Consider the following 15,336-nt stretch of genomic DNA (forward strand, 5'->3'; position numbering starts at 1 on the left):
ATATTAAATTATTTCTACAAATACAAAAAGAAAGCATGAAAGAACACTATCACGTGTGCTTAAAGGAAGGGAACTTTCACTTAAAGTAGTCAATTAGGTATGGCATTCAGGAAAAATGTTCTTGGAATCTGGGAGCCAGGTGCAGGTCAGAAGCTGTGAAAGGAATACAGTGCTGACATAACTCATGATGTGGTCACAATTATGCTCATCCTTGTCATGTAAGGGAAGACTCCTACATCATGTTCAGAGATGAATGCAATGTTCATCTATGGTAAGATTTTTCTACTGTTTCTTTATAGAAAAATACTCTAAGCTAAATCACTTAAGTTCAATATGTGTATTTTTATTTTATATAAATGTACATATGCTTGTATGCACAAAACAAATGCATATATATATACATATACACAAATACACCCAAGTATGTATGCATTCCTGAATCTATGTGCATGTGTGCACAGATGTATTTATGAAATACTGAAAATTACATATATATCTATATGAAATCTTCCCGCATGACAAATATGGTTAAGTTAGCTTTAATTTCTTTAAGAGAGTATGCAATACAGATGAAATTGGAACCCAGTGCTTGTGGCTGTAATGTATGATCATGAAAACAAAGTAGCAGTTAAGTGATGATCTTCAGTGTCCTACCGAATGCTGGAAATGGTGAAAATAACTCATTTCTTAACTACCATTATATTTTGAGCCAATGCAGAAAGCAAGACTAATTTCTGAAGTGCTGCTTATACAATAATTCCAAATAAGAACTTCAGATTATTCAAAATTTATGAAGTATGAATTTTATATTACAAGTCACCACCTTCTGCCGAGAATTTACATTAGAATTGAGGCCTGGATGAGTGTCTGTTATCCTAGCACTTGGGAGGATGAGGGTTGACGATCTGAGTGTGTGAGACCAGCCCTATGTTACACAATGTGATCCTGTCTCAAAAAAGCAAAAAGAAACAAGTAAGCAACAAAAAAACAAACAACAGCAACAAAAAACTGAGGATCTAGACTTGAGTTTGAGTAATTGTGGTTATTACTAAAAAGGAAATTCAACTTTTCTTGGCCATAGCTTTATTAAATAAATGACATATTATTTAATATGGTTTTGACTATTGTGAGTATTGAATTTGCCAATATTAAAAATAAATAATAATAGGGGTTGGGAATATACTCAGTGGTAGTCCTAAGTTCAATTCTCAGCACCAAGTGCATAAATAAATAAGTGAACATTAAATAAATAAATAAATATCAGGTATACTGTACAACCAATCAGAAGGATTATGATTACATGTGGTAATAAGTTAGGGAGATTCTAATGTATATGAGATACATTAATCTCTGGAGACATAGCTGTAATTTTAAAGACCACTAATATGAATTTGATTGTTCTGATTTGGCAAATGCATTAAATTGTGATGTTGAAAGAACATTAGTCTTGTAAGCTGGATCAACCAAATTGCTTTGGAATTTTAAGTATAATATTCTCATTTCCTAAATAAAGGGTACATTCATGCCTTAAAATGATCTAAATCTTGAAATAAAGAAACCAATTTATGTTTGATTAGCTCAACTTTTCTCCAACATGTTTTGACTAAGGGATTCTTTTGTAGAAGCAACGTACATCGACACAATATAGTTGACATTATAGGTGTCCTTCTCGTTTATTAACATGGTTGCAAACATGGAAGCTTACTGTAATGTAAACTTCTCACCTCTTTCCTGAGGATCTCATTATCTTCTCCATTTGTTCTTCTCTCTCTAAGGGTTTGCCTGCCTGCCTTGCAAGAAAGAAAGGCTGGGAGTTAATGCCCTTAACTCTCAAAATCTAACAAAAGCTGGCTCAAAATACTCAAGTTCCCTCACTGTCTTTGTAAGCTTCCCCTGAGAAATTAGCCTCCTGTCAGTCACAGTAGTAGGTGGGTTGAAAAAGTAATCTTCCCTGGTTGCCTTTTCTCCCAGACTTACTTCTCCACCATGGGCATTTCTTTCACATCCTAAACAAGTTATTTGCATTTGAATCCTTGCCTCAGGGAATACCTTTAAGGAACACAAGGAGCAACACACATTTTGGAAACTCCAGTTCCTCCTGTTCTACTTTCTGATGACCCAAATATCTAATCAATTACTGCTGACAGCCTGAACACAATCTCTGCTTCTGCATCCCAAGTTCTTTCCATCATGTTACTATCCTCTTCATTGAAAGGAATAGGAGGTCTCAGCGGGCCCCAACCCCCTTGTTGGAGAAACCAGTACCAAACATCCCATGTAGATAAGATAAGCAATGCGGCCGGGCTCAGTTAGGGCATATAGAATGTGGGGAATGTGAGCGGGGGGTACATGCAAGATGTGAAGTACGTGCAAGATGTGAGGTACGCGCAAGATGTGCTCTGCCTGCTTGCCCAATGTTGATAACGAAAATATGCACGCCACCGCGGTCTATATAAGATTTCCCCTAAAGAGGCTCAGGGTCGTGTTTTCCTAACTGGTCCTGCGTGTCCGTGTGGGAGCTCGACCCTGGCTAGCCAGCCCAATAAACTCTGCTTTGTTGATTGCATTCACGCCTGGCTCTCTGTCTCTCGGGGGAATAGGATTCCGGGTCCTAACATTCATGTATACTAAAAAGTTAAAGTTTGCTGATATGTCTTCCTGGGCATTTTGTTTTAGGGTCTTTTAAATTCTTTAAAGCAAAAGGTACACAAGATGAAGCCAGTGGTGGCTCATGCCTGGAATCCCTGCTACTCAGGTGGCAGAGATCTGGAGGACAGGTGTTTGAGGATAGCCAAAGCAAAAAGCTCACAAGACCTACATGTCAACCAATAAAATCTGGACATGGTAATACACACCTGTCATCACCTGTCATCCAGAAAATATAAATAGGAGGATCATGGTCTAGCTTTCCCCAGACATAAATCTGAGACCCTAGTAGAAAAATAAGTGAAGCAAAAAGAGGTCGGAGAGGTTCAAATAGTAGAGCACCAATTGAGAAATACAAGGACCTGAGTTCAAACCCTAATACTGACCCTCCCTCCCAAAAAAGGGAAAAAAAAATCAGAGGCTGAAGCTAAATAGACAACTTTATTCACTTTATTTAAGCCTATTGTAATAGGAAACATAGTCTAAACTTAATTCTGCTAAAACTAAAGTTCAAGTGCTTGGGTGAACTAGTGAGAAGATACTGGTTCATTCTAGGGAGATTAGTGTATATGGAGAGTATATTGAGTTATTCCTGAATTTGCAATTGCTTTTCTCTGGCATTTGGTCATTAGGAATTGCTAATTAATTTTCATCCAAGTCAGGTTCCTACCCTACCACAAAGAGATGCAAGATAAGAGCTCTTTTTGTTTGGGTTTAGATTTTAAAGAGCTAGTTCTTAGTAACACTTCACTTTAAAACTGCCCAGGGGCTGGGAGATTTGCCTGCATTTCTAAGGTCCAGAGAAAGTATTTCCAACTGTAGTAAATAAATGCTCTGGGAAAAGAGAGGTCAGAGGCCTTAGTAAGGAAGAAACTTCTCCAAAAGTTAGCTGAGGAGGGAGTATTGTTAATAAGGACATCTTGGTTACTTCCTGTTAGTGACATCTCAGAATGTGTTTCTTGTGTAGTGGCTGAGCATAGTATGAGTTGTCAAGATTTGTTTCCCACTAGTTTTGTGACCTTGGTACATAAAACCTTTCTAAGTGTCATTTATAGAAATTTATTATAATCATGTATTTGATATCATTGTAAAGATCAAAATAAATAGTGTGTCTGTTATTATATGGATAGTGTTAAGTCCCTGGCATCCATGGGGTGGGTGAGGGGTCCCGAGGCTAGCATTGAAACCAGACCCCCTGATTTATGACCACTTGCAAAACTCCCCTGCTTATTTCCCTGCTTGTAAAACTGCAGGAGCTTCCCATTTCTCAACTAGTTATGCATGTCAACACTTTCCATCTGGTGATCACAGATAAACGGGGACCAGCCAGCAGCCCAGCTGTTCTCTGGGAGGAACACCCTCCCCTCCCTCCTCTGTGCTGTGGCCGTTCCTATAAAGCCCACTACCCATTCCGGCTGAGCTGCTACACTCTGAATCCTAGAGTCAGCCGGGTAGTCTGTGCTTCCAATAAATTCCTTTTCCACATGTGGCATGGTCTTTGTTCGATAGTTCCTTACTTCTGGTGCCAAAACCCGGGAGAGGTTAACAGGATGCCCCTGCCCTGGGCTAGTGCCTTGGCTTTTGTGTCCTGCCCTCTCCCAGACCCAGACTGCTGAATTGACCCCACATGTCTACAGACTGTGGATCTGGGACCTTACTGCCTTGCGGGCTCTCCTATCAACCATTAGCCTCTCTTCCATTACTCTCCACCTGACCTACTCCTCTCCTCAGACTCGGTAAGTGTCACCTTTCTCAGGGCTGCCTGCCCTCTCTTGGTCTTGGAAATTGTAGCACTACACCAGGTATGACTCTTACGCCTGCTGGGGCTCTCCTCCACTTAGCACAGGGAAGTCTAGCTAACTGGTTGGGCATTCTCTACAGATGGTGACCCAGGCCAGGGACTCCTGCCCTTGGGAAGCTGTTTGGTTGACACTTCCCCTTCCCTCTCACTCTTTCTCTCTCTCTCTTTCTTTCTCTCTCTCTCTTGCTCTCTTTCTCTGTCTTCCTTTCCTCCTCCTAGGATAAGAGCTCAACAGCCCCTCCAGCTTACTTTGACCAAATGGCAACTGGACAATTCTGCTCTCCTTGCCTGAGTCATGTAAGGGAGGCTAGATCTTGACCTAGATCTATATTGGCCTGACAAGTAAACTCAGCAATGCACATACCTTTACTCTCTTTCTCTCTCTCTCTCTTTTCTTCCAACTACATTAGGGGGACCACACACTCTAAATTGGATGGGTCCACAAGGCCCCCTCAGGAACCTTGGTCTCCAACACAATATAAAACCTAAATGACTGATTTATTACTGCAACACCATTTGGCCTCAGTACAAGCTAGACAATCAAACCTCCCTCAAAATTCAAAACTCTTCCTGATCCCTCTCTGAAGATTCTTACCTTACTTGTGACCTCATGTGCTCTGTCTGCCCACTACCCAAGTCCTCTTCTCATCAGTTCTCTACACCAATCTCTTCTCTCACCCTATCCTCCCATGGCTCAGACCCCCCTTCTTCAACCCCTGCTGGCTCTCCTAAACATCCTCCACATCCTTCCACAGTAGTCACTATTGACCCTGAGCCATCAGCCTCTCAGGGACGAACACCACAAATATTACCCTCAGCCCCTGCTACACCTTCACCCTTCTCCTCCCCACCTGCATCCCATAACTGCTTCCATACCACCTCCCAAACATGCCCAACCCATCTATACACACTCCAAGAGGTAGCAGGAGCTGATAGCATTATCAGCGTCCATGTGCCCTTTTCCACGACTGACCTTTCTCCAATTGAAAAGGGACTTGGCTCTTTCTCTAATGATTCAGGCTCCTATATTAAAGAATTTAAATGCCTAACCCAAGCATATATGATGTGGCATTATATATATGTTATTCTTTCCTCCACTTTAACTTCAAATGAAAAGGAAAGAACTTGGTTTGCATACCAGGCACATGCCAATGACGTCCACAGCACTGATCTCACTCTTCCAGTGGGATCTACAGCAGTGCCACATGAGGACCCACATTGGGACTATCAGGACCCTACCACCCAAAATTATATGTTCACCTGCCTCCTTGTGGGGCTACAGACTGCTTCCTTTAGGGCAGTCAATTTTAACAAACTTAGAGAAATTATCCAATGCACAACTGAAAAACCCACTGACTTCTTAGGGTGGCTTACTGAAGCCTTAATCTGTTATACTAAGTTAGACCTATCTTCCAGATGAAATAATTATTCTCAACTCTCACTTTATTTTGAAATCTACCCCTGATATTTGAAAAAACTTAAACAGGCCCTTTAAGTTGGATGGCCCTTGACCCCCTAAGGAGATCTTGTGAAAATGGCGTTTAAGATATTTAATAACCGAGATGAGGCCTGAGACCAGCAAAAGGCCCAGATCTTTGCAGCTGCACTGAGGCCACCCCCTCCAACTTTGAGACGGGCTGGACAACAATGCACACCTCTAGGGGCTGCTTCAAGCGCAACCAGATGGGACACTGGGCAAAAAGCTGCTGCTCACCTCACCCACCACCAGTACCCTGTCCACAATGTGGCCAAAGCAGACACTGGAGGGTTAACTACCCCTCTTTGCCTCCACAAGGTAGGTTAGTCTCTCACTCCCATTCCCACCAGACTGAAAGCCTCTCAGACTTCTTGGGCCTGGTGGTAGAAGAGTGATGTGGTCCTAGAATCTTGTCCCCCTCAAGATCACTTTGGAGGAGCCTAGGGTAACCATCTAAATAACAGGTAGGCCTCAATCACCTACTTGGTGTTACCTAACTTCTCGGGTAAGCTTTATCTTTCACAGACCTCTGTTGTGGGGGTGAATGGTCTCCACCAGCCAAAAGTTACCAGCCCACTCTCATACCATATGCTGGGTTTTCACTTTACACATTCCTTCCTTATCCTGCCTTCCTGTCCCACCTGTGCCAGGTCTCTCCTCAGGGCAATCTCAAACCACCCCCAACCTTCTTGGCCCACCAATGCTGGGGCTCTATACCTGGAGAAGACTGGCAGGTCTTCCATTAGCTCTGCTTAACTCCACCTTCTATCCAACTAAGGGATGCCAATCTTCTATCTTCCTTAACTTTGATATATTGAAGGCCTGCTCTGTTAGTTGTGATCTTTGGCAGCCATTTTCTCCCTACTCTTTATCATCCCTTGTCTTTTTAGATGCCTCCAGGATAATTTGGGAAGCTTGGCAGACAGAATTTTCACTAGATGTTACTACAACCCCCTCTGGCCTACCAACAACTTGCCATATATTCAAATGAGATCTAAGGGACACTGCCTGCCTCAGTCTGCAGGGACTTCATACATTCCAGGCAAAGCCCCCACACTCTTTTTATGATGCCCCCATCCAGCAGGAAGCAGCTGTATCAATCGGTACCCATACTACCAACAAAAGGCTGGAATGTTAATTCTCTGGCATCCATGGGGCAGGCAAGGGGTCCAGAGGCTAGCACTGAAACCAGACCCCCTGATTCATGATCACTTGGAAAACTCCCCTGCTTGTTTCCCTGCTTGCAAAACTGCAGGAACTTCCCATTTCTCAACTATCTATGCATGTCAACACTTTCTATCTGGTGATCACAGATAAATGGGGACCAGTGGCCAGGCTGTTCTCTAGGAGAAACACCCTCCCTTCCCTGTAGTGTAGCCCTTCCTATGAAGTCCACTACCCATTCCAGCCGAGCTGCTGCATTCTGAACCTGAGAGTCAGCCTGGCAGTCTGTGCTTCCAATAAATTCCTTTTCTATATGTGGCATTGTCTTTGTTCAACAATTCCTTATAGGTAGTTTGGTTTTCATGCATCATTCCTGGCTTATCATACCCTCCCATAGGCAGGAGGTCCTAAAAATTAAAATGCCTCTGTCCAAGGTGGCTCACTGAAACTGTATTCTTCCACTACCTTGAAGTTGGCCATAAAGACATTCTCTGACATACCTTATCTGATAATAGACAATAAGATCTCTATTTAAGAAGGGATCCTGCATCAAGCCAGGGAGGAAGAAAGACTGCACAGAAAGGCCAAGAAGAATATACACAGGCTTTACTAGGTGTCTACGGATGGTCTACTGCATAAAATGTGCAATTTATTCCCCCCAAAATATAGAAGGATGGAGGTCAAAACTTCTGTATAACTGAACAAATGAAAGCTTCTGGAGCAAGTTTCCTGGAGAGTACATGGAAGCTGGGTGCATTTTCTCCTATACCCTAGACTGTACATCTATTCATCTTCATCTTCTGTAATATCCTGTATAATAAATCAGTAAGCATAGTGTTTCTCTGAGTTTTGTGTGCCATTCAAGACCATTTATCAAATTCAAGGAGGAAGTAGTAGGAGCTCCAATTTATAGTTGTTCAGTCAGAATATATGGCTAAACAACTTGGAAACTACAATTGGCATCTGAAGAGCCAGGTCAGACTTAGGGACAGAGCTTCACACAAGGGAGCCTGACACAATGTCCCAGGTAGACAGCGTCAGAATTCAATTAAATTAGAGCATACCTAACTGATGTCTGCTGCAGAATTGATTGCTTTCTTGGGGGTGGGGAGAAATGCCCTCACAGAAGTGATCTGAGTTGTGAATGTATATGTAGGAGAAATTGAGTTTATTTTTCCACTATAATCTACACACTATCTATATTTCTTGACATGCTTGATTAGTCAGTCAGAAATACCACAACAAAGCACAACAGACAAGAGGGTCCAAACAATAGTCTAAATGGAGAGATTTATTTTCTCTCAGTTCTGGGGCATGAGTAGGAGTCCTGATTCCTCTCTTCTTATGTGAGCTGCAGGCATATGGGGTCACAAACCCATATTATGAGTGCATTTAATCTTAATTAGCTCATGGAAGGCTCTACCTCCAAATATAGTCAAACTGAGGTTAAGGCCCCAACTAATGAGTTTTGGAGAAACACAATCAGTTCATAACACCTAGCTTCTAGACTTCAATAAAAAAGCCAGTAACTTGTAACTGTGGTGGTTTCAGAAGACCGTTGTTGAGAAGATCTCAGGTCCTTGCATCTCTCAAACAACGAACTGGACAGAGACACAGATTGCAAAGCAGTAGTAAAGTATAGTTTAGGTACTCCAAAAGAAAGCGTGGTGAACTCTGGCCAGATGGCACAGAAGCCTGGATCTCTGTTCAAAGCACAATCTATAGGCCATAAGGACAAATGATGGGAAAAATCTCAGTAGCCTTTGCAGGAGAGACTAGGATAATTGACAGGTGTACTTGATAAGGTCTTGTTATATAATATGGGGCATTCTGTGCTTATACTTATGCTGATTCCCAAGTTTTCAATTGTATGTATGAAATTCAATCAATATTCATAAGGTCTTAGGGCTTTACCTCAGATACCCCTTTATTGGGCATGTGCCATTTTCTGGTTTCAACCAGGCAAGAAACTTCCCTGTTTTTTTGGGGGAATTTACAGCTGCAATCTTGACCATAAAATGACCATTAGAGAGGACGTCTGAGGATGGTACTGCCCAGGGACAAGGAGGAATACAGCATGGAGTAACATTTTGCTGAGGAGGTTTGAGTCCCATGATAGATTTTTTTCCCCTGTTGCTAGCCTGCCTCATTATTATTAATAAACAAACCAAACTGAAATCCATGAACAAAAGATGTCTTGTTTTATGTGTTAAGGATGTATGAAAAATACAGCACATAACATCCTTGGAAGTAGACAGCTCTACTCCTAAAGTAGAAATAAAACTTATTTGCTTATCAGCCATTATTAAGGAAACATAATTCTAAAAATAACTCTGGCCACTGCCATTTGATTTGATAAGGTTTATCTTGATTCTGGAAGACGAAATTTTATTTTGCTGTATAAACTTCTGTGGAGAAATAGTTTTTTTTAAAAAAAGTCTTCCTAATGAATTTTCATTTAAGCACCAGAGCACCCCCCACACACAAAAAAACAGAACCAAACCAAACAAAAAAGTAGCCAAACACCAATCACATAACTAACTTCATGATCCACCCTGAAATACAGAACTTGCATAGATCCACTCAGCAGTCTGATTATTATGAATCATTGCGGAAATACATACAGAGATATAGGTAAAGTATTTAAATGTAAAATAAGTCACAAAGTTAAGTTTATCTTAAAAAATGCTACTGACAGAACAACACTTTCAAGGAAAGTCAGGTAGAGGAATTTTGGCAAAGTTGAAAATGGGAAATTTCTTTTGGGAAAATATTTGGAGAGATCAATTCATTTTTTCATTTTTATGAGTTATGAAACATCCAACCTGTGCCCTTCAAGCAATTTACATGATTTTCAAAACATTTTAAGAAGTAAAGTAGCGTGATCTTTTTGGACAGTGTGTAGTCTACACAAGAATCAAGGTATCCTTAGATATCTGAGGTTATAGTCAGAAAAACAAAACACATGCTAACTTTTCCAGAGGTGCTAATGCGAGGTTGAAAATATGTCCACTCCTCCATTCATGCTGATGTATGAAATTCAATAACCTTTGCTTAATCGCCTCCTGAGAATGAGCCATTCAGCAGTTTTTTATGGTCGCATCCTCTCACAGATGTGATTGGCTTTGTCATTTTGTAAAATTGATACTGTGAGGTAAAGACTGTAGAGTAATACAATGTAACACAGTCAATGATGCTTGCACTGAATGTTTTACAGACAGTGGAATGCCACAGTGCTCCTTTAAGTAATACAGAAAAAACACTTGTGAAGAAATCTGAAATGAAGGGAGTCATATGGTATTACTGCCTCTGGTTTCAAGTGTGTTTAGGGAAAGGGGTTGGGGGGAAAAGACTCAGCTTCTTCCTGCTCCCCAGGTTCCATTTCTGTAGAAGATTTCATTCCTTTACAATGAAAGGAAATAAAATCAGGTGGGGAGAATAAGAAACGGGGAGGTAAGGCCAAATATCAAAGTCAAAACAAAACAAAGCTACTTGTGGATTCTAGATCATAATTAAAGGCACCAAATATCTGCACCCTGATCACCTTACTTTTTATGTCTTCTGGCATTGTTTATCCCACTAGCAAAATTTAATTAAGCACTTCAGTTAAAAATCTTCTTGATTGCTGATCAATCAACAAGATTTTCAGGGAGCTTAAATTAATCTCTAAGGAAACATCAATTTGATTAATTCTGTTCCTTGGCAATTTCATTCTCTATCTCTTTTTCACTCTCACTCTTGATCTTGCTCTCTCACAAATATACACAAGCTCATGCACACACTAATTATTATTAAAGTTATTACTTTGGGCCAGGCTCCAATGGCTCACATCTACAATCCTGGCTACTCTGGGAGGCAGAGATGATGAGGATTGCATTTCAAAGCTGGCCTGGGCAAATAGTTCTCAAGACCCTATCTTGAAAATACCCCAAACAAAAAACAGCTGGCAGATTAGCTCAAGTGATAGGGTACCTACCTAGCAAGTATGAAGCCCTGAATTCAAACCCTAATACTACTAAAAAAAAAAAAAAAAAAGGAAAAAGGTTATTACTTTGGTTTATTAAGTTTTATTCACATTCTCAGCTATTATGTGAAGGATTTTACACAATAATTTAAAAGTCACATATTTATAATATACATATTAATATCAAAAAAATTTTATGGATGACAGAAATGAGAAAGTATGTTTGTTACTTGACCACAACCCCAAATTAATGCATTGCAGATCTATATCTTGACCTACTTTATCTCTATTGGCCTCACTACTGGGAAGCAGGAGAGTTTAGTTATTAAAGATCTTGAGTCAAATGGCATATTATTGAATTCTTAACACACTAGTAACTATCCATGACAAAGTTGCACGCTAATTACTTTCTTTTTCTCTCAGTTTCATCTTCAGTAATATGAAAACAAAAGTTTTTGTATCTCATAGGAATGCTGCAACAATTAAATGTAAAGCACTCAGAATAGTCGCTGGAAGGTAGCATAAGTCCAGTGATTGTTACTCAAGAAGAAGATGATGTAGATATTGATGGTAGCAATGACTTTATTTCATCTTTAGTGATAAAATACCTTTCTCGACAAATGACAATGCTTCTGTCCTTTGGTGAAAAGGATTCCCTTAAAGATGATGATCTGTGGACAGTCACAAGGCCTGCCTCAGACCAACCAGAACATCTATTCTGCATCTACTTCCTGCATTGTCTTACTGCTTGCACTACACTTCATGCATTACCATGTCTTCTAAAGCTGGAAGTGTAGTTGGTTTCTTCCATGTTCATTCAATCTTCAGTAAACTTAAAGTCCTGTCTCCTATTGGAGATGGGGGACAGCATTCAACATGGGCAAGATGGATATACTCAGGCTCCCATAGTGTGTTAGCATGTCTTTCAAAGAAATCATTTGATCTTCCCATCTGAGATCTCTAGATTTATTCCCCTGTATCCTTTTTGTTATTGTTGTTATTGCTATTATTATTGGCTTACTGGCGTTTAGTTATTTTTTGCATTATTAGTAGGCAGAGATAGGGAGGGCTAATTTTGGTTCTAAGTTGGCCCCAGACAAAAAGTTATGGAAACCTCATTCAATAAACAATTTGGACATGGTGGTGGGTGCCTATAATCTTGACTAGGCAAGAGACATAAATTGGAGAATTATAGTCTGAGACTGACCCCAGGCAGAATGGGAGCTTAAAGGACTCCTAGCCATATCCTATCATCTAAAAGATTATTTGCAAATCATTTAAAGTAATTAAAGAAACCCTGGTCTCAAAGATAAATCTTCATTACAAAATACAATTATTCAACATTTTTTGAATCACCTTTGTGGTTATCATTACCAAGAGAAATATTCTTTCTAAAACAAAATACTTGGTAGGCTCCTGTGGCTCAAACCTGTAATCCTAGCTACTTGATAGGCTGAGATTAGGAAGGTCATCATTTGAGGAGAACATCAGGAAAACAGTTTGTGAGACCCTTCCATCTCCAAAATAACCAGAGCAAGATAAACTGGAGGTGCAGCTTTGCAAGCAGGAAGCCCTGAGTTCAAACTCTAGCTGACCAAAACAAAAATAAGCAAACAAGAAAAAAACTTCAAACAGCACATCATTTTTGGAAAATTTTTGTGTTTTCAATTCCTTTCTCTACAGTTTTTGATTTAATACCTGGTCAGAAACAAGGTTTTATCTCCTAAAATATTGATGCTATTAAAAAAATTAAAATTAATGGATGGAGGAAGATGTATACTATAATAATATGTTCTCAAAATTTACAAAGGCCATCATTAGTGGCTTACTAGCAGGTGTGTAAGAGTAGTTGGTGAATAGAGTTCCTAAGGTATTTCTGTTGTATTGTGCATCTTTTATGGAACAAATCATAAAAAACTTTCTATGTTGGCAACATGAAATTAATAAACCAGGCATAATTAATAGAGTAGATGATCGGTATCAAAACAAGCTGTGAATAACCAGCAGATTTTTGTTGTTTCAAGGAGACTTATGGACTGGGCCACTGAGTTGGAGTAGTAATTAAACACCATCATGCCAGGTATGAAAAGCTTATCACACAAGAGCTGTTGTAGAATATGTATATGAAAGTAATGTGAGGAATCTCCCTGTAAAGCTATCCTTATCTCAACTAGCAAAAACCTTTTGTCCTTATTATTACTTATACTCTCTCTTCAACAAAATTAGAGATAAGGGCAGAACAGTTTCTGCCTGGAAGTGAGGGGGTAGGGGATAGAGGGAGGGGGCAGGAGGAAACGGTGGGGGCAAGGGGAAAGGGGGAGAAATGACCCAAACATTGGATGCACCTACGAATAAATGAAAAAAAAATAGAGCTGTTATAGAAATCTTCAGGTCCTGAGTGGTCTTCCACTCACTGAAGTTATATCAGATTTTACCAAAAAATTCTAACCAATCAGAATTAACCAATACCCTGATTGCAAGCCAACCACTCCAGATAGGATTAACATGGGTTGCCCTTAAAAATCAATATATAGTAGCAGCTGATGTGACATTTTATAAACAACCTGCATCAATTGAAAAAAGTGAATTCCAAATGGTTAGAGTCTTGAAGTATAATAACATCACTGCAAAGCGATAAAAGTGCCTCTGAGTGGTTGGGAATATCACTGTTAGTAAATTTATTTCAGGTTACTCTATAAGGTAAGCAAAAGTGACTTTTAAAGAATATAATTTGGTTCATATTGGTATTTTTTGAAACTCTTACCAGTGCCAGAGATATTTGACTTTAAGAACATATGATTCTATGTGGTAATCACTTTTTTCAGCAGACTGGACCCCAAATGAGTTTTGACTGTTTCCAAAATTAAAAACGCTCAATCAGGAGACAAAGTTATGGTACATTTGAGAGAAGACAAAATAATTTGTTTCAGGGTCTGAAGACAAGGCTAGGGTTTTGGAAGAAATGAGTCTCTAAGGAACCATTACACCAGTACAATAAAGAGTATGGATCATTAACTGTTCATAGTTAGTAAGAAAGGTAACCATCACTGTGTGTCAGTGCTGTCTAGAGAAACCAAATCTGTGGGGATAACAGAATATAAAGTATGTGGTATTTAATATTAAAATTGTTTCGAAAAAGAAGTCAGATGATGGATTTATATTATTTCAATATAGTTCAGCACTCTGTATTTTCCCATGTTTTACTAAGTAAATCCGAGTATGTGAGTCCAAATTATATAAGAGAACTCTACTGGGAGAGAAGAGAGGTACAATCACATTAAATACTGAAAGAAAAGTCAATGGAATCCTAGAAAATGACCAGACTTTAGTTTCTGGAGTGGTAGTTTCTAGTCACTACCACCATTAAATATGAAGTCGTACTAAATCATAAATTCTCAGTTTTATTTTTCTGACTCATAAAATTTGAGCAATAAATTTTAGTTCACACATTTGTTGTGAGAGATAGATGTGATAAAACTTATAAAGTTGCCTTGTGAGATGTAAAGGCTATATATGTAATTTTAGTTTATTATTATAGCTATTCCAAATCATATTTACAACCTTTATGCTACTGATTTTAACTAGTTACTAACTTACTGATGATACTGGTAGGAATAAAAGTAAAATTGTGACTCTGATCATATGCAAATATTGACTTCCCTGAAAAAGTTAAAGATAAAAATGTAAAATGCAAGTAATTGAGGAAAAACAGAAGACAAAATTTTTAATGACTTGTTATGGATCTAATATGAAATTCTCCTCCACAGATTCAAGTGTTGACTGCTTGAGCCACAGCTGGTGTTGCTGTTTTGGAAGGTAATGGAAACTTTGGGAGGTGGTTGCATATAGCAAAAGGAAAGGGTTACTGGGGGTGTACCTTCCAAAGTTATACTTTTCCCTGGTCATTGCCTTACTGTTTCCTGTCTGCAATTGTGTGAACACCCATCTCCTCCATGTACTCTCTCTGCCATGATGCACCAACCAATATCATGGGTACAAGAAACCATAGACTAAACTCTATGAAATCATGTACCAAAATAAGCATTTACTCCTTTAAATTGTTCTCCCAGATATTTTGGTCACAGTGGTTGAAAAACAAAAAAAGAGAGCAAAACAAAAATCAATAGCTAATGCAACAGGTTAAATATTAGAGACAAATTTTATGTAGCAAAAGACACTGACAAATAAGTCATATGTTTTGTGTGTGTGTGTGTGTGTGTGTGTGTGTGTGTGTGTGTGTGTGTGTGTACGTTACTACGTAGTCACCATATGATGGCCAAGAAA

The sequence above is a fragment of the Castor canadensis genome, chromosome 1 (assembly GCF_047511655.1).
Source record: "Castor canadensis chromosome 1, mCasCan1.hap1v2, whole genome shotgun sequence".
NCBI classification, from domain to species: Eukaryota; Metazoa; Chordata; class Mammalia; order Rodentia; family Castoridae; genus Castor; species Castor canadensis.